This window comes from Panulirus ornatus, chromosome 37, assembly GCF_036320965.1.
Source record: "Panulirus ornatus isolate Po-2019 chromosome 37, ASM3632096v1, whole genome shotgun sequence".
In the NCBI taxonomy this organism is placed as follows: domain Eukaryota; kingdom Metazoa; phylum Arthropoda; class Malacostraca; order Decapoda; family Palinuridae; genus Panulirus; species Panulirus ornatus.
In genome coordinates, this window is record NC_092260.1 from 14,296,897 (window position 1) to 14,323,889 (window position 26,993).

At 44.8% G+C, this 26,993-nt stretch overlaps 2 protein-coding genes across 3 annotated transcripts in view; one reads left to right on the forward strand and one right to left on the reverse strand.

Annotated features, from left to right (window-relative positions):
* LOC139760516 (uncharacterized) overlaps positions 1-26,993 on the forward strand; it is a 746,927-nt gene that overhangs the window by 524,559 nt on the left and 195,375 nt on the right. For both annotated transcript variants that reach the window (XM_071683811.1, XM_071683810.1), the window contains one exon: positions 16,002-16,096. The gene's annotated coding sequence lies outside the window, so the exon portion shown is untranslated. The remainder of the gene's footprint in view (positions 1-16,001; positions 16,097-26,993) is intronic.
* Sobp (Sine oculis-binding protein) overlaps positions 1-26,993 on the reverse strand; it is a 323,491-nt gene that overhangs the window by 131,487 nt on the left and 165,011 nt on the right.

The following is a 26,993-nucleotide window of genomic DNA, read 5'->3' on the forward strand; positions in this document are numbered from 1 at the left end:
ATGACGTATGGCGCGTGAACGCGACGTTACCACCCTAGGGTGAGGGGCGAGGTCGCAGATTGCGCTAGTATGCTAACGTAAGGGTCGTCGTAAACGTCCAGACTGTCAGACCTCCTCACCCACCCATGCGTACGGCCTACGCAATTGAAGTCATTCGGTCGGTTGGTTGATCGGTTGGTTGGTTGGTTGGTTGGGTTTCAGACCTGGCAGAGTCGTTAAGGCCGTCAGCGTCAAGCCACATCCACCAACCGAGAAATCTTTTACCACCACCTTCTTGATCGTCATTTGGAATTTTTACCATTCGTTAACTCGTAGCATTTTTAATTCTGGAGTTTATCTCAGTTATCCATTTGCAGTCAAGGTACCAAGTTGATTTAGGTAAGAATTATTATTGTTTTTGTTATTACTGTTATCATTATTATTATTATTATTATTATTATTATTATTATTATTATTATTATCATAATCATTATTATTATTATTATTAATATTATTATTATTATTATTATTATTATTATTATTATTATTATTATTGTTCTTGTTATTATTATCATTATAATCATTATTGTTATTATCATTTTCATCATTAATATTATTGTTATTATTATCAATATCATTAATATTATCATTATTTTTATTATCATTATCATTACCTGTATCAGTAAATAAGATGTTTAGTTCAGAACGAAAGATTGGGATGTGTAATCATGTCTTGACAGACTACCCCACTTTTAGCTGACAGAAAGCTGGTCATCGTTCATGTTGATCAGTTAGATAATGATAGGAAAAAAAACAAAAACTCCTTTTACGTCAGAGTGACGTAGTCTCTCGCCCCCTGCCAGTATAACCCACGGACCATAGCATCTACCAACAGTTTTATCACCGCCACTCAAGACCTTACTCATATAATGCTACTCTATCGCTCATCATGAGCTGGGTATACCCTTACATCAATGTTTACTGTATGATGATAACCCTTTTTTTGGCACAAGTTCCTTCGCCTGCTCTTCTTTGGGCCGCCATACCCGATCTTAGTAGTGAAATCCGTCGATTCTATGAACCTAAACTCGTGACGTTCCGGTAACATCTTAACATGAAATAGGTTGATGATAAGGAGGTACAAGCTGTTGTAACTTGTAATGATTGTGAGTGAGAAAGTGTGCCTGTGTGAGAGTACGTGAGGTGGGAGGGACTTCATTACCTACGTCGTACCAACAACGATGATATATTTGCCATGAGGCAGGGCTAACGCGCAGCGCTTACTGTAGGAACAGAGCTGAGATGAACGAGTCGCGTGAGTTAACGCATTGTCGTGTGGGTATTAAGTGCGAGGTGGAGGGATTGTATGTTTGTGGAGTGAATGCCAGCGGCCCACGTGTGGGCGAAGCAGAAGGGAAAGACAGCAACCTGAGCCAGAGGAGTGAAACGTGACAGCCAATGAAAAGATGGCTCACCGCGCAACCGTCGCTGGCCTTCCCGATATACACCCAGGCGGATGAGTACCGATAATGATAAGCCTCCCAGGTTCGGTGGCTGCCCACTGCGGAGAGAGAGAGAGAGAGAGAGAGAGAGAGAGAGAGAGAGAGAGAGAGAGAGAGAGAGAGAGAGAGAGAGATGGCAGGCAGGCAGGCGGGCGGGCGGTCAGTGTGTACAAAGCACAACATCATTTAGCAGGACAGAGGTTCCTCAGCTCGGGGGCCCCGCTGGTGGTGTCGGATGCAGGGGTAGTGAAGGGTGTCGGGTGGTGGGCAGGACAGTGGCCGCTTGTGAGGCGGGTTCCGCTTAGCCCCGTCCGCAGCACGTAACGCGAACCTTCCTGCTCTCCTCAACAACCAGGAATAAAAAAGGAAAAAAAAAAAAAATTCGTGGGTGTTATAACAGTGGTGGTCTTTATAAAGGGTTCTGACGCGCCCCTGCTGTTGGTATATGGGTAGAATGGTCCTCACAAGCGGCTCTGACTTGCCCCTGTTACTGGTGTATGGGGCTGGATGATTTGTCATGGTATGTTAGAAAGATGAAGATATTTTTATAGGCAGTGTACCCCACAGTGACGGCGAACTGTGAGTACGAATTTCGAGGAAATCAACCACAGTAAACCATTGTTCTTCGCTTGAATGGAAAGAACACAGAGCGAGGCTTAATGTATGGACGTATGTGTGATGTTGGAAGTGATTGTTATTCGGTGGATGCTTTATATGCGTCAAGCCAGAACCCACAACAGACTCGTGGAACGTATGACACGAGAATTGACCGAGATGATGTGTGTTGCGGGGATGAATGGCCTTTAGAAGAATCAGTTGCCGTTCAGTCTGAGAATACACATGTGAATGTCGCAGGAGTTGCCCTGGCTAACGTCTGTGGTATCGTCCTAACCCCCTTGAGTACAGGGGGCGTGACCTGCGGTATGATAGCGTGGCCTTTGACCTAGCCATTAAGGGTGAGATGAAAGGCCAGGCCATCATAACCAGAGATCTGACCGGCGAGCTCGTGGGTCCTGCTATCGTGTTCAAGGGTCATGACGCTCGTGGGTCCTGCTATTGTGTTTAAGGGTCACGACGCTCGTGGGTCCTGCTATCGTGTTTAAGGGTCATGACGCTCGTGGGTCCTGCTATCGTGTTCAAGGGTCACGACGCTCGTGGGTCCTGCTATCGTGTTCAAGGGTCATGACGCTCGTGGGTCCTGCTATTGTGTTTAAGGGTCACGACGCTCGTGGGTCCTGCTATCGTGTTTAAGGGTCATGACGCTCGTGGGTCCTGCTATCGTGTTCAAGGGTCACGACGCTCGTGGGTCCTGCTATCGAGTTTAAGGGTCACGACGCTCGTGGGTCCTGCTATCGTGTTCAAGGGTCACGACGCTCGTGGGTCCTGCTATCGTGTTTAAGGGTCACGACGCTCGTGGGTCCTGCTATCGTGTTTAAGGGTCATGACGCTCGTGGGTCCTGCTATCGTGTTCAAGGGTCACGACGCTCGTGGGTCCTGCTATCGTGTTCAAGGGTCACGACGCCCGTGGGTCCTGCTATCGTGTTCAAGGGTCACGACGCTCGTGGGTCCTGCTATCGTGTTTAAGGGTCATGACGCTCGTGGGTCCTGCTATCGCGTTCAAGGGTCGTGACGCTCGTGGGTCCTGCTATCTGTTCAAGGGTCATGACGCTCGTGGGTCCTGCTATCATGTTCAAGGGTCGTGACGCTCGTGGGTCCCGCTATCGTGTTCAAGGGTCGTGACGTATTTCCATTCGGAAATTTGACCACCAGCAACACTGGGAGTCGTCGGAGATTGAAGATATTAAATGCCGTCTTTTCTATGTTCCGATGGAGGAAATTCGACTTCAATATTTCTAGTGATTGCAACTTATTTCCACTGGATAAAGTAAATCAGCTCACAAGTTGGGGACATGTTTATCAACTCCTCCTTCTCCTCCTTGAATAACATGATTGATAAACTGGGAGGGAGATGAAGTACAGGGAGAATGAGGTATATTGAAAACAATTAAACCAGTCAACCTCACCCAACCTTCAGTAAGGGAACCCCGCTTCAAGACCTCCAGATCTAGCCTGACCCTTCACGTGGTCCAACCGGGAGGGGGACCACAACACTGGAACCCCTTACCATCTCCCATCGCTACTTGAAGGGGAGCCACGGGAAGATACGCAGTAAACCTGCTGGTGTGGGAAATGCGCCGTTGATGGCTGGCGCTTCCACCAGGTCTTGCTTGGTGAGCTTTGTGGTGCTGATCCCCAGCGATGATCACAATCAGCGATGACTGGAGGCAGAGCAAGCACTGTGCGAGCAGCCTGGACACATGTAGCACTCTCTCCACGATCAGTTAAAGTTTTGAATTTGAGGGGGCGACTTTTGAATGTCAACTACTGAAAGAAAGTCTTATCCCATTTCATTTGAAAATTTGTATGTGGTTAGTTTTGGACATTAGTACCGTCATATATATATATATATATATATATATATATATATATATATATATATATATATATGTGTGTGTGTGTGTGTGTGTGTGTGTGTGTGTGTGTGTATAATATATGGTTCAGCAATCCTGTGGTGATAATGGGGCTCAGTGTTGACCATGGCCCTCCTTCCTTTCAAGCCCTTGAGACCCAGGATGGCGGGAGCTGCTCCTCCCTCACTCCACCTCCTGGTCCGGAAGCGTCAGGGTCGTATAGGGGGAAAGGACTCAGCCCGCCAGTTCACCCTCGCACCCCAGGTCTTCCTCCCTCCTGTTCCCGTCACCAGGATGGCGAGGGTGACTGAGGTCCCTTTCTCATGAACCCCCGTTTGTATAATGACCGCTGTTTACCACGTTAGCAATGTAACGCCAGGAACAGACGAAGAATGGCCGCTTCACTCACACCCATTCTCCATCTGCCATGCGCAGTGCACCGAAAATCACAGCTCCACGCACACAACCAGGCCCCACAGAACCTGTTTAGATATCCAACTTCAGAACCCCTTGTATTGAGCCACTGTATCTTCCAGTTTGCGCTCAGAGTAGCAGCTGGGAAATGATGATCTATTTTTGGGGTGAGAAATCCCCGACGAGACTTGCTATTGAATTGCAAGAGCAACAGAACACGAGTCCTAACGAGGCTGTTTATGATCGTGAATGAGAACAGACATTCACGATACTGACTCTCCGAAACTGACTTCTCACTTGCGGTGTAACCACGTGTGGGCGTAGTTCGGTAACACCGACACGTCTCTCTCTCTCTCTCTCTCTCTCTCTCTCTCTCTCTCTCTCTCTCTCTCTCTCTCTCTCTCTCTCTCTCTCTCTCTCTCATGTATATATATATATATATATATATATATATATATATATATATATATATATATATATATGATACTGTCCCACATTCTCACAGACTAACAAACCAACTTCTGCAGTTTTTCACTCGAATCCGCCACTTAGCAACGTCATCAGTAAACAGTTACAGACTCATCTCCCAAGCCACTCTCTCCACGACTAGAACTCAACCTGCTCCTAACCCCAGAACTCACGCTTTCGCTTCATTCATCACTGGTGACTTCACACACCCTGTCACAGACCCACCTTCATCTAGAACCACTCACCTTCCTCTCTACCTACTCGCACACACGCGACGAACTCTACTAACTGCTTCTAATGTAGCGTTCCTCCACACCATACATCATTACATTCATTGCACCTTCCACAAGGCATCTCTGTCAACACTTCGTATGCTCTCTCCGGATCCATAAATACCTCATACAAATCCCACTGTTCTATAAGTATTTTTCACTCAAATTATTCAAAGCACACACCTGATCCACACGTTCTCTACGACCCAAAACCACATTGTTCTTCTCCAGTATTATGTTCTCTGTGAGCCACCACCCTCCCAATGATCACTGTCCCATACAACGTTACAGATACACTCGACAAACATACAGCTATGATTAGAACACTCTGACCTCCATGTCTTCATACAGTGACACTGTGCAGACACTCTACCAATCCTGGTTGTGGATAGGGGGCTGTAGTTTTAATCAATGAGGTCAATTTTTCGTCTGTTCTTGGAGGTTCCTCACTGACGCGGGAAACGACGAGCAGTGTGTGTGTGTGTGTGTGTGTGTGTGTGTGTGTGTGTGTGTGTGTGTGTGTGTTGTGTGTGTCTTTCTCGACTCACATAATTGGAGAGTCAAATTAAGAATGCTTTTTTACTAATTATGTGATCATGTCATGGATGCTGATGTATTAAAGGGAATCAGTTAAAAGAAAAAAAAAAGTGAAAAGGCGAAAATGTATCATAGTCTTTATGAGAAGTTCCTTCAGCAGTACTTGGGTTCGATGCCAGTGGCTGCCACACTCCCCTCCGAGGTTGGAGGGTGGGTGGCCGGCGGCGCACATATGGTGGTGATGATAGTGTTCCGATGATGACCTCACACTACCCACCATACCCTGCCCGTCTAGCTGCTACATCACCGTACGCCCAGCCCTTCCCAGCGCTGCTCTAATCCTAACCTAAGACAACGAACATTAGCTTTGGGCCTTACATCTGTTGCTATTGTTTACTAAAGGCAGTACCTACCGAAACCCGACCCTGCCAGACAAACCCTTTAAGCTAACACAGCTAAACTTGGGAGAAACGTAAACAAACCTTAACTTTAGTTGACTTTAAGACTGGGCAGGAGGAGGAGGAGGGAACGGGGTGTGGAGGAGGAGGGGTTGAGGTTTCTCCGGGCTAATGCGATCGTCTGATGGAGGATCAGAACGTCTGTGTACATCCTAGGTAAGAAATTAGTCACCGTTGCCAATCCGTGCGACACCCCTCGTGCTCTCAGTGTGGGCAGCGGGGTCTAATGTTGCCAACGCGTAATCCAGCTGCCTGCAGACAGGGCGATGTGTATCCCAGTCGCCGGTGGTGGGGTGTTGTGGGCGGCAGGCGTGGGCTGCCACCAGATCCTCTTTTTTCAGCGGGGAAATCGTACACTTCTATCCTGGTTGTTGATGCTGCGTACGTCTGACCTCGGCGGGCTGTGGTCGTTACTGAGTTTGTCAAGGTTACGGCGGCTGACGAGGCTGGGTTGGTGTAGTTCTGTGCTGCGGTCTGTTTGGAAAAGGTTTTTACCCAGATGATGTTCATGGCTATTGCACTGATTCTTTGTGTTCTTGTGGTTATAGTTGATGGTTATGGAGTTGTGAAGCGCTGTGAAGGGAAGTGATACTGTATTATCTATGGGTCTTTGTGGGTCACTTGTATTATGGATGTTGTTGGAGGTGGTGGGGGTGGTGTTGGAGGTCGCCCGAGTTGGGTTTGTTGGAGATGGTCACGTCATGATTGTTGTAGTTAGGGGGGGGGGGGGTTCTTACTGAGCTGATTCATCGTGATGAAATGTGGTTTCTCTTTTTTTTGTAATCAATTTGAACACACACACACACACACACACACACACACACACACACACACACACACACACACGCACACACACTGGAGTAGAGAAGAGTAAGGGGTGGCTTAATCACAAGCTTGTAAGTTCTTAAACTAGTTTGATGACGTCAAGAGTGAAAAAAAAAATGCCTTCGAAAGATGCAGTGGTAGAACAAGTAGAGGTTATAGCATGAGGTCAAACAAAAGTTGTTGGAAAATGTAAAACTATTTGTGTAGCATGAGAGTCGTAGATGAATGGATTGAACTAGGGGATCCAGACGGCATACAGACGTATTGAGAAGTTGTATGAAGGTTGAGAAAGATCCAGAGATAGGGACGCTACGAGTGTAGAACTCCCTCACCGTACAGTGTAAATGGGCCATTACACCCACCCGCCGATAACTGCATGTATTTATATAGATTATTAAAAGTGCATATAGTTACAGATAAGGAGAAAGTGGTAGTAATTCAGTCAAAGTGTTTATCACCTCTTGGTGATTTATAAAGCAAAGACATCCATCCATTCTCAGTAGTGTGACATAAGAAGTTCATGTATAATGAATTGTGTGTACGAAAGAAATAGTAATTCTCTCTCTCTCTCTCTCTCTCTCTCTCTCTCTCTCTCTCTCTCTCTCTCTCTCTCTCTCTCTCTCTCTCTCTCAATAACAAGTGAACGTGTGTGTGTGTGTGTCATTACCGCCCGGCAACGGTGACCCTTCAGTGAGTGATGGTAAGGCTTACTGCTGCGTTAAGGAACACTTGCTGCCACGGTTCAGTTACAAGGGGATATTTTAAGACTGCAGACGCACCAATGTAATCCTCCACTGTGGGCACGCCCATGTAATCCACTTCGGGCGCGACCAAGTAATCCTCCACCGCGGACGCGCCGATGTAATCCTCCACTGCTGACGTCTCCAAGGACGCACGGCACCAACGCCGGCCCCCATGGATTCTCTCTCCAGATCAGCTTTCATGTTGCGATACATCGCCACTGTGCGCGTGTGTGTGTGTGTGTTGCAATCGATTTTGACTAGGATGGATGTGATCCGTTATTCGCTGTGCCTGATGTTATGCCACAGAAACTGGCGAATGTGTTGTGCGCTCATCCTCAGGGCCATAGGCCAAGAGAGGACACAGAGTGAACGAAAAGTCCAGCAACTGTGTTAATTCCGCGCCGGATCTCTGAACACTTCGACCTCTTTTCGCAAATACTGACACTCGGACCAGCGCCCACATTTGTTTTAGTACCCCGCACGAAGAGCAAACTTCAAAACGCCGTATGCAAACTTTCGTGAATTGTTAGATGAATAGAGAGTTAATAGATGCAGAGTCGATAGATACAGGGTCGATAGATGCAGAGTCGATAGATACAGGGAAAAGTGTCATGACATTACTTTGTATTTTCTTGTATCTGATAACACGTAGGAGGTGGTTACACGCTATGTATAGAACCCCGTGAGGCTACGTATAATTCGTTTTGTATGAGGGCGCAACTCATCAGTGCGTGCGAAATGAAAGTGCTTCTAAAGATGGTAATCGTGTGTAGCAACACCTCCATCCACCGGTCTCTGGAATTTCACGCTCCCGCCTCACAAACTAGGAGAAGAATCAGATCCCTGACGGAAACCTTACTGGAGGGGATTAATGGAAAACGCACGCTGATCTAATTACACCCGCTGTGTATCGCACAGTCTCGGGCACTCGGCGGAGGAGGAGGACAGGGTCTGTCGCGGTGACTATATAAAGAGAACCAGGGTTGATATCTGAGCACATTATGGCGTCATTCGTGAACAGACGTCGTGGACCTTAGGAGCATAAAACCTTTTCTTTCCATGGCACTTAAAGCGTCCAGTCTTGCGAACCGACTTAAGCAGACCGCTCACAGGCTATGGCGTGTGTGTGTGTGTGTGTGTGTGTGTGATGGTAGGTCTGCGGAGTGCGTGGGTGTATGATGCCTTCAGAGAGGTTAGCTTTAATTTGATCACTTTATTTACAAGATCACATGCAATGGCACAGGCAAGATATTACAGATATTCGACACGTTTTAAGTACACCGAGTCACACAAATATACTTGGTTATATAGGACGTTATATTGGTAGGCTGAGGGGGTCATGTATTTAGTTCACAGATGCAAGCACAGTACAGGATGGGTCAAGACCTATAGATAGATAGATAGATAGATAGATAGATAGATTTCATATTCAGATTTCAAGAGGAAAGAGGCGGGTGTTCTCAGTATCACGTTAATCAGTCATTAACTACTTGTCATTGAACATTTCTCGGTTTTTCTCACACTTTCACCTCTTCCCGTACGCTCTCTTCTCCACTCTTACAATGCCCGTCTTGCTTAGCTCCTCCTTCCGCGCTCACCACATCTTCTCTAATGACTTCTTCATTTCCCCCCCCCCCCTTTTCTTCCAACCCACCGAAACACACACACACACACACTCTCTCTCTCTCTCTCTCTCTCTCTCTCTCTCTCTCTCTCTCTCTCTCTCTCTCTCTCTCTCTCTCTCTCTCTCTCTCTCTCTCTCCTGAGGACGCGTCATAGCACGTAACCCTCCCCGACGCCCGATACTTGTGTTGATGGTAAGGGGACACCAGCTCAAAAACACGGCCAGGGAGCGAGCGGTGGCTGGGCGGCCCAGGACGACAGACGCCCATGATGATGACGACGATGATGATGAGGAGGAGGAGCAGGAGGAGGAGGAGGAGAGGAGGTGGTTGCTAGGAGACTCCCATGATGATGATGATGATGAGGAGGAGGAGGAGCGGTGGTTGCTGATGATGGTGGGGGAGTCGATAGTTGGAAGGAGACAGACATATATATATATATATATATATATATATATATATATATATATATATATATATATATATATATATATATATATATATATATATCGCCATTTCCTGTGTCAGCGAGGTAGCGCTAGGGACAGACGAAGAAAAAGTCCCTCGCATCTATTCTCAAGCTGACATATATAATACACCGAGACCACATCCTCATAACCACAACCAGGACCAACAAACCTTTCCGTGGTGTCTCACCAGTTGCTTCATACGCCCTGGTTCAGTCCATTAACAGCACGTCACTCCTCCTATACCACATGGTGTAGGGGGGGACCAAGACTGTAGAATGTTGGCACTATGACAAGGTTAACTTGAAGGAAGAAGCAGGAGTGGTTTTGTTTGACCTCGGATCACCCAAAACTCTTCGATCTTACTTCCTTAGATTACTTGAGAAATGCATAAAGACATGTTGGCAAATATCGTTTTGATTTTTGTTTTCAAGTGAAATGTGGAAGATAGCCAGCCATTCAAAACTACTGCCGCTGCTGCTTCTACTACTACTACTCATTATGGTGTGATACCGTAGAGTATACGTTTACTACCTCAAGAGTAGATGTAGATGGTACCGTAAATTGCACCGTGCACTGCCGCTGGGGTAGATAGCACAGTCCAGTGCACGGTGCACTGTCACAGTGGCAGATGGTAGAGTTCACAGTGCACTGTCACTGAGGGTAGAGTATACAGATGGTTACACAGTGGAGTCTAATGGAGTGGTTGTCCCTGTACACCACAGTAGCTGGTGCTCAGATGTAACATTATCTGTGATACCATAAACAGGGACGAGGCACGTGCAGTTTATACTCGCCTCGCTGCTCTTGTCTTCCCTGTACAGTAATGACCATTCGCGCCGACTGCTTCACCAAGGTGTAAACACATTTGTTGCGACATTCTATTGCTCCGCTTAACGTAAATCCCACAAGAACCTTATTGTAAAGGCTTTTTCCCCGCTTTGTTTACTAATGAACCATACCAAACTGCCTTTCCGGCCTTAGCGAGATAGCGCCAGGAACAAAGGTACAGTTATCTAACTTGCGTCACTTATAATGTACCGAAACCAGAGGCCACCATCTATGTCAAGCCCCCACACACTACTCCAGGGTTCACCTTCTTTGCTTCATGTGTCTTGGTTCAGTCCAATTACAGCACGTCTCCCCACATATAGCACCTCGATCCGACTCGTCCTGTATAGCGTAAGCCTCTCGCCCTAACTCATCCCGTTCAGGACACGCCTCCCACCTTTACTCATCCTGTACAGAACACTATTTTTCCCATGTCTCGTCTTGTACACTACATGCCTCTCGTCGTTCTGAAAGTTAAGGCCCCGATATCCCAAAGCCTGCTTCACACTATCTTCCCATGTCTTCGGTCCCGTGGCGTGCAGAAGGCTTCGGGGTATCGGGGTCATTAGAATTCAGGGAGGGTGAGAAGCGCGCACTTGAGAGGATGAGTTGGAGCCGAGTCGGCATATACAAGTCAAGGTTAGTCTAGGAGCAGTGTGTGGAACTTAGTTATGCATGGTTGGCCTTTGTTTCAATGCATTATACATAACTAGGAAAAGGATGTGTGCAAATGTCATCATTCTTTTGTTCCTGGTGGTGCCCTGCTGAAGTGAGAAGGGGCTCTAGCTTATATATATATATATATATATATATATATATATATATATATATATATATATATATATTTTTTTTTTTTTTTTTTTTTTCTTTTTTTTTTTTTTTTTTTTTGCTTTGTCGCTGTCTCCCGCGTTTGCGAGGTAACGCAAGGAAACAGACGAAACAAATGGCCCAACCCACCCCCATACACACATATATATATATACATACGTCCACACACGCAAATATACATACCTACACAGCTTTCCATGGTTTACCCCAGACGCATCACATGCCCTGATTCAATCCACTGACAGCACGTCAACCCCGGTATACCACATCGATCCAATTCACTCTATTCCTTGCCTTCTTTTCACCCTCCTGCATGTTCAGGCCCCGATCACACAAAATCTTTTTCACTCCATCTTTCCACCTCCAGTTTGGTCTCCCACTTCTCCTCGTTCCCTCCACCTCCGACACATATATCCTCTTGGTCAATCTTTCCTCACTCATTCTCTCCATGTGCCCAAACCATTTCAAAACACCCTCTTCTGCTCTCTCAACCACGCTCTTTTTATTTCCACACATCTCTCTTACCCTTACGTTACTTACTCGATCAAACCACCTCACACCACACATTGTCCTCAAACATCTCATTTCCAGCACATCCATCCTCCTGCGCACAACGCTATCCATAGCCCACGCCTCGCAACCATACAACATTGTTGGAACCACTATTCCTTCAAACATACCCATTTTTGCTTTCCGAGATAATGTTCTCGACTTCCACACATTCTTCAAGGCGGAGGTGGAAAGATGGAGTGAAAAAGATTTTGAGTGATCGGGGCCTGAACATGCAGGAGGGTGAAAGGCGGGCAAGGAATAGAGTGAATTGGATCGATGTGGTATACCGGGGTTGACGTGCTGTCAGTGGATTGAATCAGGGCATGTGAAGCGTCTGGGGTAAACCATGGAAAGCTCTGTGGGGCCTGGATGTGGAAAGGGAGCTGTGGTTTCGGGCATTATTGCATGACAGCTAGAGACTGAGTGTGAACGAATGAGGCCTTTGTTGTCTTTTCCTAGCGCTACCCCGCACACATGAGGAGGGAGGGGGATGGTATTCCATGTGTGGCGGGGTGGCGATGGGAATGAATAAAGGCAGACAGTGTGAATTGTGTGCATGGGTATATGTGTAATGTGTCTCTGTGTGTATATATATGTGTACATGTACATTGAGATGTATAGGTATGTATATTTGCGTGTGTGGACGTGTATGTATATACATTGTGTATGGGGGTGGGTTGGGCCATTTCTTTCGTCTGTTTCCTTGCGCTACCTCGCAAACGCGGGAGACAGCGACAAAGCAAAATAAATAAATAAATGAATAAATAAATAAATATATATATATATATATATATATATATATATATATATATATATATATATATATATATATATATATATATGAAAGTCAACCTCATAAGCTCCACATTCTACCTGAGCGGCAGTGCAGGGTGCCGTCTTTGGTATCATATAATCATCGTAAACTGCTGCCAGCTGCCCCATAGCAGCTCCCGTTGATGCCAGGAAACGATAAGGTTGATGAGCATCACCCAAGCCACGTGACAGTGTGACGCTATGTAGGAGCGAACACACTCTTACACACACACACACACACACACACACACACACATATATATATATATATATATATATATATATATATATATATATATATATATATATCCCTGGGGATAAGGGAGAAAGAATACCTCCCACGTATTCCCTGCGTGTCGTAGAAGGCAACTGAAAGGGGAGGGAGCAGGGGACTGGAAATCCTCTCCTCCCGTTTTTTAAGTTTTCCAAAAGAAGGAACAGAGAAGGGGGCCAAGTGAAGATATTCCCTCTAATTCTCGTTCCTCTATTCTTAACGCTGCTTCGCTAATGCGGGAAATGGCGAATATGCATGAAAAATATATGAGATATGTGGTAATAAAAGGGTAAGAGAGATGTGTGGTAATAGAAAGAGTGTGGTAGAGAGAGCCCAAAAGGGTGTGCAAAAATGGCTTGGACATACGGGGAGAATGAGTGAGGAAAGGTTGACAAAGACATTATATGTGTCAGAAATGGAGGGAACAAGGAGAAGCGGGGATCAACTTGGAGAGGGAAGGATGGAGTAAAAAGATCAAAAGAAATGAGCGATCGGGGCCTGGACATGCAGGAGGGAGTAATGCGTGCAAGGGAAAGAGTTAATTGAAACGATAAGGTATACTGGGATTGAAGTGCTGTCACTGGAATGGACCAAGCCATGTTAAGCATCTGTGGGTCCAGGTTGTGGATGTGGAGCTGTGGTTTCGTTGCATTGCAGAAGGCAGCTGGAGAATGGGTATGAGTGCATGTGGCCTTTCTTAGTCTGTTCGTGGCGCTGTTTTGCTAACGCGGGAAACTACGATCATTTTATATATATATATATATATATATATATATATATATATATATATATATATATATATATATATATATATATATATATATTGAGGGGTTGGGGTCGCGGCAAGGGTGAGTAGGGCGTTGGTAGGGGGTAGGTGGTTGGGCCTTGCAGGGGGCTGGGATCATGTAATGGAGGAAGCGGTTGTGTGGACTATGTCCGGCCACTGAAGCACTCACACTGATCGAAGCTTCGAAGTTTGGTGTAAGGCCGTTCGAAGCTGATATGTTTAGTGAGGATATTACGATTTCTGGCATAATTGCCATTTTGATCTCGATATCAATTGAAAGCCCAACAGCATACACACATTATGGTAGTCACTTCACTGTCAAATCAATGTCTGTATGATTGTAGTTGCGTAAACTTGCCTTCGAACATTTACGACAAACCGCATGAGCATTGACGAGACGTTGCCATCACGCGTCTTGAACATCTCGGTCTTTCTTGCGACACTGTCGTAATCTCTTGCCATGGTGACATAACGTTATTTGTGGCATCGTAAACAGGAGCGAGGTATGAGAATTTTTGTAACTGCTCAACACCAGTTTCTTTCCACTCCGTAGAGTCATTAACATTAACATAGATTACTGTGCCAAGGTGTAAACACATTTCTCGTGACGCTTTGTAGGTTCCCATAACGTATATCACGGAGGAACATTATTATACAAGGTATTTGGCCCCTTGGACAATAATCCTTAACACACACACACACACACACACACACACACACACACACACACACACTACTGTAAGCAGTGTGTTACATGCACCCTAGTAACACTGTGTTATCTCTAACTTGCTTTCGGAATTATCATACATCTCTCCCGATCGTGGTGTGTCAGTCATCATGACTCGCCTCGGTCTGAATTATCGTATACGGTGTATGGTCATTACCCATAGATGGGGAGGGCCAGACACTGTCGTGTTACGCTGGACGACCACCACCACCACCGTCCCTGCAGTATCACATGGCAGACACAATATACAAGGCAGACGAACGCGCGTCACTTGACCCGTGTTTGTACTCTGGTCTCCCTTCAACAACACAGCCCAAGTGGAGCGGCAGTGACGGGTTTTTTTTTTTTTCTCTCTCTCTCCTTTTTTGATGGTTAGTAAGGGAAGGCAAGAGAGAGAGAGAGAGAGAGAGAGAGAGAGAGAGAGAGAGAGAGAGAGAGAGAGAGAGTACAAAGGAAAGAGAGGTAGTGGTAGACGAGGGTACATAAGGTGAATGAGCGTGAGCAAAAGGACCAGAGAAGACAGTGAGTCAAGTGTGAATATCTTGGTATATGTCCTTCACTGCAATGGCGTAACGCCATCTCCTCGGACACGTCTCTGTGTTTCACCTTCATAAAAGTGACCCTGATCAGACAGGCAGTGTGGTAGAGATAGTGAGTTGCATTGCTCTGCCTGCTGTTATATGGTGAAAACATACTTTTCGTTACTACTGATCAAGTTTGTACTCTTGTTTTACATGTAAGACTAGTGTACATACATACACACATAAACACACACACGCACACACATACATACATACATACATACATACATACATACATAAACACACACACATACATGAACACACACACACACACACACACACACACATATAAACACACATACATACATATACATACATACATACATACATACATACATACATACACACACATACATACGCACACACATACACATACATACATACATACATACATACATACATACATACATACATACATACACACACACACACACACACACACACACACACACACACACACACACACACACACACACGAACACCTGCGGGCAGGCAAGTACAGACACACACACTGGAAAGTCATGTTACCATGTAGTTTATAACACGTTGTAAGGGATATTAGCCTGAAGTTACATAAGCTATTGTTTATACCGCTTAGGTAACATACTAGTAAAGGTGGATACTGTAACTTGAGTTTTCAATTACGCTATATTAGTCGCGGTGTATATACGAGAGTTGTACACCACTTGAACACGACGCTACGACCTGCAAACGCGATGGTACGACCCTGACGTATAATGAACAATACTCGAGGGTCGTGTCGTTGTGACCACAGGTCGTACCGACGGATTCAAGTCCCATGCCACAAAGTCATGAAGGGGTTAATGAACATGTTCTCGTATTCGTGCAGGAAGACGTAACTACGAGGAGGGTGGAAGGTGCAGCGAGAGAGATCCCACCGATGCCACAAAAGTTCGAGGTCTTAATCCAGGAACAAGTGGGACGGTAAGTTGGATATTATACTCATCATTACCCTCAGTGCATGACTAGTATTATACTCATCCCTCTCCTCAGTGCATGACTGGTATTATACTCATCACTACCGTCAGTGCATGACTAGTATTATACTCATCACTCTCCTCAGTGCATGACTAGCATTTAGAAAAAGAATTATAACTTGTATACGTGTTTTTGACTAGACTTGGCTAATGGTAGACACACAGGACTTTTTTTTTTTCTTGAGTATCGATTTACAATTGCACTTTCCTCTGTGTTCGAAGGGAATTTATGTAATTAATTTTTCGGATACTTGTGAAGCGAAGCAACAGATTAGCGTGGGTGAGGGCACTGAACCAAGATTCTTATAATGAAACCAAAGACGTCGGCTCTCTACCTACAGCAACAACGCTGTAAACCAGGTTAAACTAAACATGCCAGACAGTTCAAGTAGGTTGCACCATAATGAGAACCGACCCAGATCCTTGCTATTGTTGCCTCGTGCGCATGGGTGTCGTATTGGTCATTTGAACCAGACGTCATTGCGTTCACGTTAAACATATATATATATATTACTAAAAAATGATTTATATTATCGGTCATGCTATCTTCGAAAGATGAAATATCCTGCGAACTTTTCAAATGAATTCAGCTTCCGGTTACGCCGCTGGGAGGCGGTGGCTTTTGGTTTGTGGACATATGTCTTTTCTTTTTTCCTGTGTTCATCCAATCTAACAGCAGTTGCAGTCATTTGTAGGCCACGCTGGTGCAGAATGTGATCTTACCACAATAACGGTTAGAACGTTCGTGGATAGCATGGTATACGAGCAGAAAGAAATGTAAACAAAGTGGTGCTTGGATTATCATTTTCTTACTACCATGACGTACGGAACAATTCAGTCTTACAAGACATTATTAAGTCGCCTGAAAGTTTTTCCCTTCTCTCAACAAGTTGTATGTTTGTATTGCTGTGCTGTCAACCATTTCAACTGTTTCTGTCAAATGGCAAAGAGCCGCTTCTATATCCATCGTCCACCTTAAAGGCTATAGGCTAGATATATTATGTTACGACGGCAGATGGACTTAATAATACGAGATTCTTACTGGAATAGTTTAGTAATCTTGAAATGTTAGTAGATTACACTCAGGATAATGTCGGTAAGGAGAGTTTGACATTGTTGTGCGTTTGTGGAAGGCTACAAGTGTACAAATGCAAACGTTTACGTAATGTCGGCTATCAACGTAATATTAGTGTAAGTTTTATGAAGGTAACACGATTATATAAGTGTACCTGATGAATGCTACTTCAACGAGTCTGATTTAAGTTTGGTGGAGTAGATTGAATAGACTAGCTTAAGTTTGGTCGTGTGGAATGAATAGCCTACCATACTTGTATACTTAGTTAACCTAGCCTGAGAATACAGAAGCATATATTCTTAAGTCCACAAAACAGAAAAGGAATATGTTTGAGGCTGATTTCGCGTTGCTGTACCTTCGTTGATATTATATTTTCTTGAGATATTATCGTCGCATTAGTTTAGCACAGTACAGTAAACATACTAGATTATTCAAGTTTGTTAAAGCGTACCATTAATCATTCTAGTGTTAATCTAGACGTAAGGACGTCCAGTGATCATTTCGTGTTACGTTGATTTAGTGATCTAGATTTGTGGTGTAGGTTTCGGGTGACTCGTATATGTCTCCACCGTCTTTCGTGCTAACACCGATCCATTAAGCCTGGCAACAGGGGGGGATGACACCACCAAAGAAGTCCAATCCTAGTCGTTTATCAGCCTGGCAGTCCCTGGTCTGTAAGGTAGGTATGGGTCTAGCTGCGACACAAGCTTCATCGGGTTATTAGACACATGGATCAGGTCTAACTTTGAATCACCCCACCTTCCTTTTTTTTTTCCCCCACACAAAGGTGGTTCAACAGCTCGGTCCACCTACCTACCTACCAAACATGCGAGCCATCCTTGAGAACCCGAATTCTGACCACAAGCCTATTGCGCTTGTCTCAGAATGTGGTTGTTTATTAATGTGATAGAATGCATGCAAGCAACACAGTACCTCACTTTGTTTCGTACATAATCGTAGATGTCGCATGAGAATGGCTTATTCCCTTTGAATTCAGGATATATTAATGGAAGCAGATGATGAATTGCAGTAAACATAAGGATCTTTGTCTTTCGTTTCATATATATATATATATATATATATATATATATATATATATATATATATATATATATATAGAGAGAGAGAGAGAGAGAGAGAGAGAGAGAGAGAGAGAGAGAGAGTGAATTGGAACGATGTGGTATACCGGGGTCGACGTGCTGTCATTGGATTGAACCAGGGCATGTGAAGCGTCTGGGGTAAACCATGGGAAGTTCTGTGGGGCCTGGATGTGGAAAGGGAGCTGTGGTTTCGGTGCATTATCATATGACAGCTAGAGACTGAGTGTGAACGAATGGGGCCTTTGTTGTCTTCCTAGCGCTACCTCGCGCACATGAGGGGGGAAGGGGGTTGTTATTTCATGTGTGGCAGGGTGGCGATGGGAATGAATAAAGGCAGACAGTATGAATTATGTACATGTGTATATATGTGTATGTCTCTGTGTGTATATATATGTATACCTTGAAATGTATAGGTATGTATATTTGCGTGTGTGGACGTGTGTGTACATACATGTGTATGTGGGTGGGTTGGGCCATTCTTTCGTCTGTTTCCTTGCGCTACCTCGCTAACGCGGGAGACACCGACAAAGCAAATATATATATATATATATATATATATATATATATATATATATATATATATATATATATATATATGGGTTTTGCAAGGGGCTGCTACTCGGCCACCGTCACCGAGGCAATCAATCATTTTCCACTGTTGTCAGCGTGGCTGTGGACGTACAGGTATCACTTTCACCTAATGGCGCCACACCGTGTGGGTAAGGAGGAGGTTCATCTTCGTCAATACTCCCATATAATTTCACTTTTGTGAGGAATGATGTTCAGACTGATTATTCTCTATGATTATTATTGTTATCATTACGGTTGTGAATATGATTGATTTCAATTTCCAGCGTACCAAATCGGATGAAATTTTAGTACTTCGTACAAAAGCTGCTTCGATTGGTCATGGTTAGGCGTGAGGGCCTGAACCCACGCGCTGAGGTCAGGGAGACGTGGGAGGTTAGACTGACCCACGGAATAATTATGTACCTTAGTACGAGTAGAGACGTTCGAGTCGCCAGCGGCCCAGGATCATAGAGAGAGAGAGAGAGAGAGAGAGAGAAGGTCACCGATGAACGTTCCTCTTGTACACTACGTACGTGTGATAGATATCTTGGTAGACGAATAAAACACAGTATTCAGACTGAAATAAGTTAATAATGATAATAATAATAATAGTAATAATAATGATAATAATAGTAATGTTAATAATAATAGTAATCATATTAATGATAATAATTATAATGATATTAATGTAGTCAACCAAGACAAAGAGATTTAGACCAAATAATGGTGTAGAAATTTACTCTAAGACCGTCACTTTTTATTGAGCCATTTATTACGACCTTGACAACATCTCTCGGTGGGGTAGACATAATCTTGTCTAATTTGGTGCTTCTAAAACCCAGTGTCTTCCTATGTTTTTCCAAGAATTGTTTTTGATCATTTTTCTTTATCTGTTGAGAAGATTCTTCTGTTCAACATCTCAACTTTCTCCGGGTCTGGGTGGCTGAATATAAAACTATGAATATCTTTTTTTTAACTGCTGACTGTTGGGATAGATATTTTGGAGTTAGAGAATATCGGAGGAGTTTATTCAGTGAGGAGGAGAAAGGCAGGGGAAGAGGAGAGAGAGAGAGAGAGAGGGAGAGAGAGAGAGAGAGAGAGAGAGAGAGAGAGAGAGAGAGAGAGAGAGAGAGAGAGAGAGAGAGTAATGAGACATAATACAGAGATCTGATTACAAACACTACTAGTGAACTCTAATTAACATGATCAGCAAAGGTTTTGCCAAACCACTTACTTCCTGCCTCAGGAGCCCCTCTTCATGGAACGCCTACAACCCTCAGGAAGTCGGCCACGTCCACCGGGCGAGACCATAGGTCATAGAGTGAAGTGAAATGTGTTTTTGTGCGGGGCATCTGAGCAGAAGACGTTCCGTGTCCTCCTGGTGGCAGTTGCATCGTGGACATGAAGGGTTTCTGGGACTGGTTGAACCAGTGTTTATGGTACTGTGAGGATGGGTGATGTACACAGTATATGTGTACGTACCCATGTTCTTCATCCCCCCTTCGTGTTAATGAATCCTGATCTTCATAAAGATGAGAAATTTCAGGAATAAGTGAGTATATGAAGGCTTGACTTCAGTAACGTGCCCTAATTCTTATGAGAAACTTGTCTCACACACACACACACGTGTTAAACCGTCTTTTTCCTCCTGGATAAAAGAGCTATAAACCGCTGCACACGACAGAGGCACTTGATAGATTTTACGTTTTCCTACAGAAAGCCATTAATCTTCATAATTTTGGGGGGGGAAATTAACGATCCTCTCCGTACGATTTACTACTCCAAGTTACAGCAACTTTGATCTTCCTTGAGACAAATTAAGAAAGAGAGAGAGAGAGAGAGAGAGAGAGAGACTTTCTGGCCAACGTAGGAAGGAACTTTCTAGCAGGGAACAACGACTGGCCTTAACCCGGGGCTAAAAGTGGCACTAACCCTTCCTGAGAGGGCCAGGGTGCCAAGGGGAGGTTGTCATCACACTGATCCGACACCCGACCTGCCTGACACCCGAGCTCTTGGTGTCGCGGCTGCCAGACACCGCCAAACAACCACCACTACCACCTCCTGGATCCTTGCGCGGTGGTGGTAGGGTGTGGTGGCGGCGGGTGAGGACGGTGCAAGGAGCGGAGAGGGTCGGGGAATGGTGTGAATAGGGTGGTGTTGACGGTGTGATGGTATCGTGTGGTGGGTTTGGGTGGTTGAGGGATTTCAATGGTGTAGGGTGTGGTGGCGGTGGTGGTGGTAGTGTGTGATGGTGATAATGGTGTGGGTTGACGAGGGGAAAGGGGGAGAAGGGGGAAAGAGGGGATAAGGGTGTGTGTAGAGGATACGTGACTGTAGAGTGTGTGTGTGTGTGTCTGTGTGTGTGTGTGTTTGTGTGTGCGGTTTTCACACGTACAGAGTAAGAGTGTTGGTTGTGAAAGGGTGTCCATGTTGTTTTCATTGTTGTCGTTAGTGATGGCAGAGGTGTTGGAAGCGGCGTTGGCAGTGATGTGGTGGTGGTAGGTGATGACGTTGGGAGAACTGCCTTTTAGTTTTATGGTGTCAGTATTGGTAGTGGAGGCGACGGGAGTCGTTTGTTTACCTTAGTGGTGGTCGCAATGTTGGAAGTGGTGGTAGAAACGTTGGAAGTGGTGGTGGTAGCATGGTTAGTAATGTCGGTATTAGATGTGCCCTGCTAGAAACAGTGTTGGAAGCGGTAGTGGTAGGAGGAGTGTTGGAAATGAGATGATCACTTATGTATTAGCGGTAATGGTGTTGGAAGTAGTACAGCTGTTTACCTATTGGTGTCAGGAGGATCGGAAGTGGCGGTGATAATGATGTAGTGGTGGTGTCAGTGTTGGAACTAGTTGTTCATTACGTAATGGTATCATTAGTGTTGAAAAGTTATACCGTTAGTTCGACGTGGATGTGAGAAGTGTTGTTGTTAGAAGTTGTTGGTAAATGTATATAGTGGTGGTAGCAGTGTTGGAAACGGCATTATTAGTAATACAGTGGTAGTGCCAGTGTTGGGAAGAGGTAGCATTAGTTGTTCAGTAGTGGTGACAGTGTTGGAAATGGTAGCGTGAGTTGGAATAGTGGTAGTCATCTGCTATTCAATGGTTACGATGCCAGATATCACAACATACACGCAAGATAGATAAACACGTTATTACACATAACGCGTTTATGTGCTGTTGCATGTGATGGCTTCCAGCAGCTAAATGTCAGTCAGTCAGAGTCATTGCCACACGCTGAAGTATGCTAGATACAAGCGTTGGTCTGGTGTTCGATTCTGTTTGGTAGAGAGATCGTCCAAACAGAGCCGTTCCAACGGTACCGGGTTGCTGCGGGGGGGGGACGAAACTCGCACCGAACTGGGATGAAAGATCTTCCTTCAGCTTTCCATGTGATTTTTATCTTTCCCAGAATAAATTACAATCACTCGCGAATTGTTCTGTGAAAAAACAAGTAAAGGATTTTAGCCGAGTGTCTTTTTATATCTATTTATGAGAGAGTAACGTGTGGGCATGTTATCTGAGCTTCTTTGCGTATAGAATAAAAAATATTGCCTCTACGTTGTGTGTGTGTGTGTGTGTGTGTGTGTGTGTGTGTGTGTGTGTGTGTGTGTGTGTAAGTGTAATCACCTAGTTGTATTTAACTACTACTTGTATATTGTGCACTCATGGAGCCCCCATCTCATGAACTTCCTTTCCCATCAAACAACTTTTTCGACTTCTGTACATAATCATCAGTCACAGCTTCATTACAGTGGGTTATTTCCTTCATCTATTAATCTTATGCTGTGACAGTGTTTCTTTACAGTTTTTTCTTTAGCTTGATTTTCATTCCACAGCCTCTGCTTGTTCTCTCCTTGCATCTTGCGAAGAATTGTTAACCGTCAAAAGCATTAAATTTTTTTTTTTTTTTTAAGTTTAAACCGTTGTGACACCAAGTCATGTTTTCTGTTCTATTTTGTCAAGATTTGTGGCCTCTGACCTCTCACTGGAACTTAGTGTTTTGGTGGTACCATCTGGTCGTATTCTTTTACTTTTTTCTGCTTCTCTAAGTGCGATGACCAAACTTGAGTAGCATATAGTACTCTTGGCCTAGTATAGGATATATATATATATACGATTTGCTGAATTTTGCCTAGTATAGGATATATATATATATAGTTTGCTGAATGTTTCTTTTTCCATAAACTTGAATGCGAGTCAAATATTTGCCAATAGACATCTGATCTCCTCTATTAATACGATGAGGTTGGGATCTGGCGATAGGCTAAGTACGGTGTCGACTCGCAAGTATCTGTTGCTCATAGATTCCTGCAACTTTTTTCTCCTCGATAATTTTTTCGTTCAGCGGCCTGCTCTCACTTTCTCCCATCTTCACTACTGGATGAAATATCATTTAGCCATTCATCAGATCAACTGTAGGTGGATGCAATCCTCGTCTTTCTTTGTCTCCTGCATGACCCTGGCACCATCAGTAATTATGTTGGGGAATGAGTCCAGTCCTCCTGGCGAGTCATTTACATAGACCAAGAAAAGCAGTGGTTGTAGGACTGAACCCTGCGGCACGTCACTGGTGACCCCCAACCCCTCTTCGAAAAGCCTCCTCCGACGTGTCACCCTGTGTTCCCTTCCACTGTCAGGTAATTTTCCAACATGGAAAGAGTATCTTTTTTATTCCTGCCAGAAGATCCAGTTTCTTTTCCAGCCTCCTTTGTTATATAGCATCCAGTGCTTTTTAGCAGTTGAGTTACAATCCACCCAGCCTATACGTTCTTTGTCTAAAAGAGCTCGCTCTCTAGTAGGTCTTAAGAGGTCTGCTTCACATGAAGTTCTTTCCCTGAATCTGTATTGTCTTTCCTTAAGTTTAGAGGCTTTTCCTGTGCGATCAGTCATCTATTTCCAATCTGGTTATTTTTCCACACTATTTCAGTGTATGTGATTGTTATCATCCATTTGTGACAGGGGAAAGAGTTTTACACTCGTGTGGTCCCACCTCTCCTGTATGTGTGCTTGTGCGTCTGCGATCTGCTTTCGATTTTCTGGTGTATAAATCTACCAGTGTTTCAGCTCGGGTACACACACAAACACTGCCACGTGCACATACAGTCACCTACAGGAGCATCAGGAGCGGGGGCAGCGCGGCTCGGCCCGAGGCGGGAGAGCTAAGTGAGATCACGTATGATACATGAAACTAATTTGATGGCAAGATGATCACACTGAGTTAATTGACAGCTGAGAGCCGCCGCCGCCGCCGCCACCATCACCACCACACCGCTGCCACAAACATACACCAACGCCCATCTCCACCACATGTCACACACAAACATTTACCACCATTTACCTCCACCACCACTCGCCTCCACCACCACAGACCAAACACAAACATACACCACCATTTACCTCCACCACCGCAGACCAAACACAAACATTCACCACCATTCACCTTCACTACGACAGACCAAACACAAACATTCGCCAGCACTCACCACACAACATTCACCAACACCCTCCGCCAGGTTTATAACAAACTTTCACTACCACTAACACAAGTACGTACTAACTACCACCACCACCATCATCACTAATACAAAAATTCACCATCTATTCACCGACACCCACCACCACCACCGCTGCTGCCACACACGCTAACCAACACCCACCACTCATGCCTCTCTAGGTAATAGGAACTCGCCAGTCTAGTATCTAGGAAGGAGGAACTCTTCAAGGGAGGGATGTAAAAGGTGGCAGGGCAAGTTAGTACGGAGGAGTTGATGTGGGAGGGAAGATAAGAAGATGAAAGATGGAGGTTGAGGGGGGAAAAAGGGATGGGTAAGGAAGGGGGAAATGGGAAGTAGATGGACACCGAGGTGAGACACTTGTTCCATACTCGACTGCTGAGCTTACCAGGGTTTTGGTAAGACCCGAGGTCGTGTGTTGCGTCCAAGAGAGGAACAGTCACTTAACCTCACCAGGTTAGGTTCCTGGCGTCACACAGCGGCCGTCGTCCGTAAACGATTTTCACACGATCATCATCATCATCTGCGACACCAGTGGGCGAGGTGAACTGACACTCTGCCTGAGGACTGATCTACACACACGGCCCTTCACTGTATCTTTATGTCGTGACGACACTACTACGTCTGATGCTGTGAAATGGTCTCTGGCTGGATGAATTTTCAGACGTTCGTCTTTTGGAGACCAGTGCGCGGAGTGAAACCAAACTTTGCGGACATGGTTGATGGACGGTTCTCTACACTGTCGATCGCACCTCGCGCCCCTCTGGCTTCCGCGAGGCCATAGAGGGCAAGTGAGTAGCACAGACTCACCCAAAACTCTGGCTCTTGTTTAGTTTGCACACACACACACACACACACACACACACACACACACACACACACACACACACACACACACACACACACACACAGATAGATCGCAAAAGACCACATGATGCACGAATATGCTGGTAGCCACAAGGAAAATGAAACACATGTACAAGTTCGTGAGCTAAATCATGACTCGACCCTCGCCTGTGGTCACCTAACACATGGCTTTGGTCACCCAGCCCTTTGATGACCCCGACCCCTGTGTCTGATGATCACATTTCTTACTTGACTTTCCCGCCTGACCCTCACCTGACGGAGGTCATGCGTCTTGTATGTCCTATATATATATATATATATATATATATATATATATATATATATATATATATACATATATCATATTATCCCTGGGATAGGGGAATCCCTGGGGATAGGGGAGAAAGAATACTTCCCACGTATTCACTGCTTGACGTAGGAGGCGAATAAAAGGGGAGGGAGCTGGGGTGGGCTGGAAATCTTCCCCTCCCGTTTTTAAGTGAGGATTTCCCTCAAAGGCTCAGTCCTCTGTTCTTAACGCTACCTCGGTAACGCGGGAAATAGAGAATAGTATGGGGAAAAAAAAGAAATATATATATATATATATATATATATATATATATATATATATATATATATATATATATATATATATATATATATATATATATATAATGGTTACAGTCAAGTAAAGATGACTATGTAGAACAACTTTCTGAACTTTTCCTTCACTCCCGTATATGTAGGATCTAATTCAAGACACACACACCTAGCAACATAGCAAGACCAGTTACCAGTTCATTTGGTTCGGCCACATATTAACGCTCGCGGTGACTTGTGGCTTTGTTTGAACTCACTAGTTTGTACAGCCTTCCAGTCAAACATGAGAAATAACCATGATCTTGTAAACAAATAAGAAGTCATTCGACCCCGCAGCTCGAAGGTCGACCTTCCCAAAGGCTCCAGCATCGACCACAAGACACAGACAATCGATCACAGTCGACCGTCGAAGCCATTCCGAGGTCGATCCTGTCCTCAAGGCGTCGATCAAGCTTGACCGTCGATCAAACTGGAGCGTCGATGAAGCTTGACCGACCTCAGCTTAGAGCTAGTAAGGTTTGACGTAAAGTCACTCTTCTCGAATGTTCCTGAGGACGATTTTTCTTGATATTTTTTTTTTGTCTGAAGATCTTGGTAGGCAGAGCCTTCCCTTATCTCCGGCCATTATCGTCGAACTTATAAAACTTTGGATGGGATCAGGGACTGCAAGTTTGTTTTCAGTCATGAGTACTATCTACGGGCATTGGACATGACCTTTGGAAAGGCCTTTTCTGCCGTGTTGATCAGTCTTACGTGGAGTTCTTCGAAGTTAACCTTCTTCCCCGCGTCATACCAAAGGGCGCGCCAAATGATTGCGTTATGTAGATGAGGCAATTTGCATATGGCCGAATAATGAAGACATCGGTGATTTTCTCCGTAGACTCAACAGCCTCGCGACTTCAAAAACGTTTAACCAATGAAGGAGAAAATGAGGGAACCGCTGCCTCTCTTGGATGTCGTGGTGCGCACAGACGTTTGAACCATTTCAACATTTCTGGGAAGCCTACAAACGTCTGTTCATACATACCATTTTATTCAGCTCGCCAGGATGAAGTGAAACGATTCGTGCTCCCCTCAATGTTTTCTACCTGCCTACCGCATCTGCAGTCCAGAATTTCTTTGTGAGGAAATCAACAGAACGTAA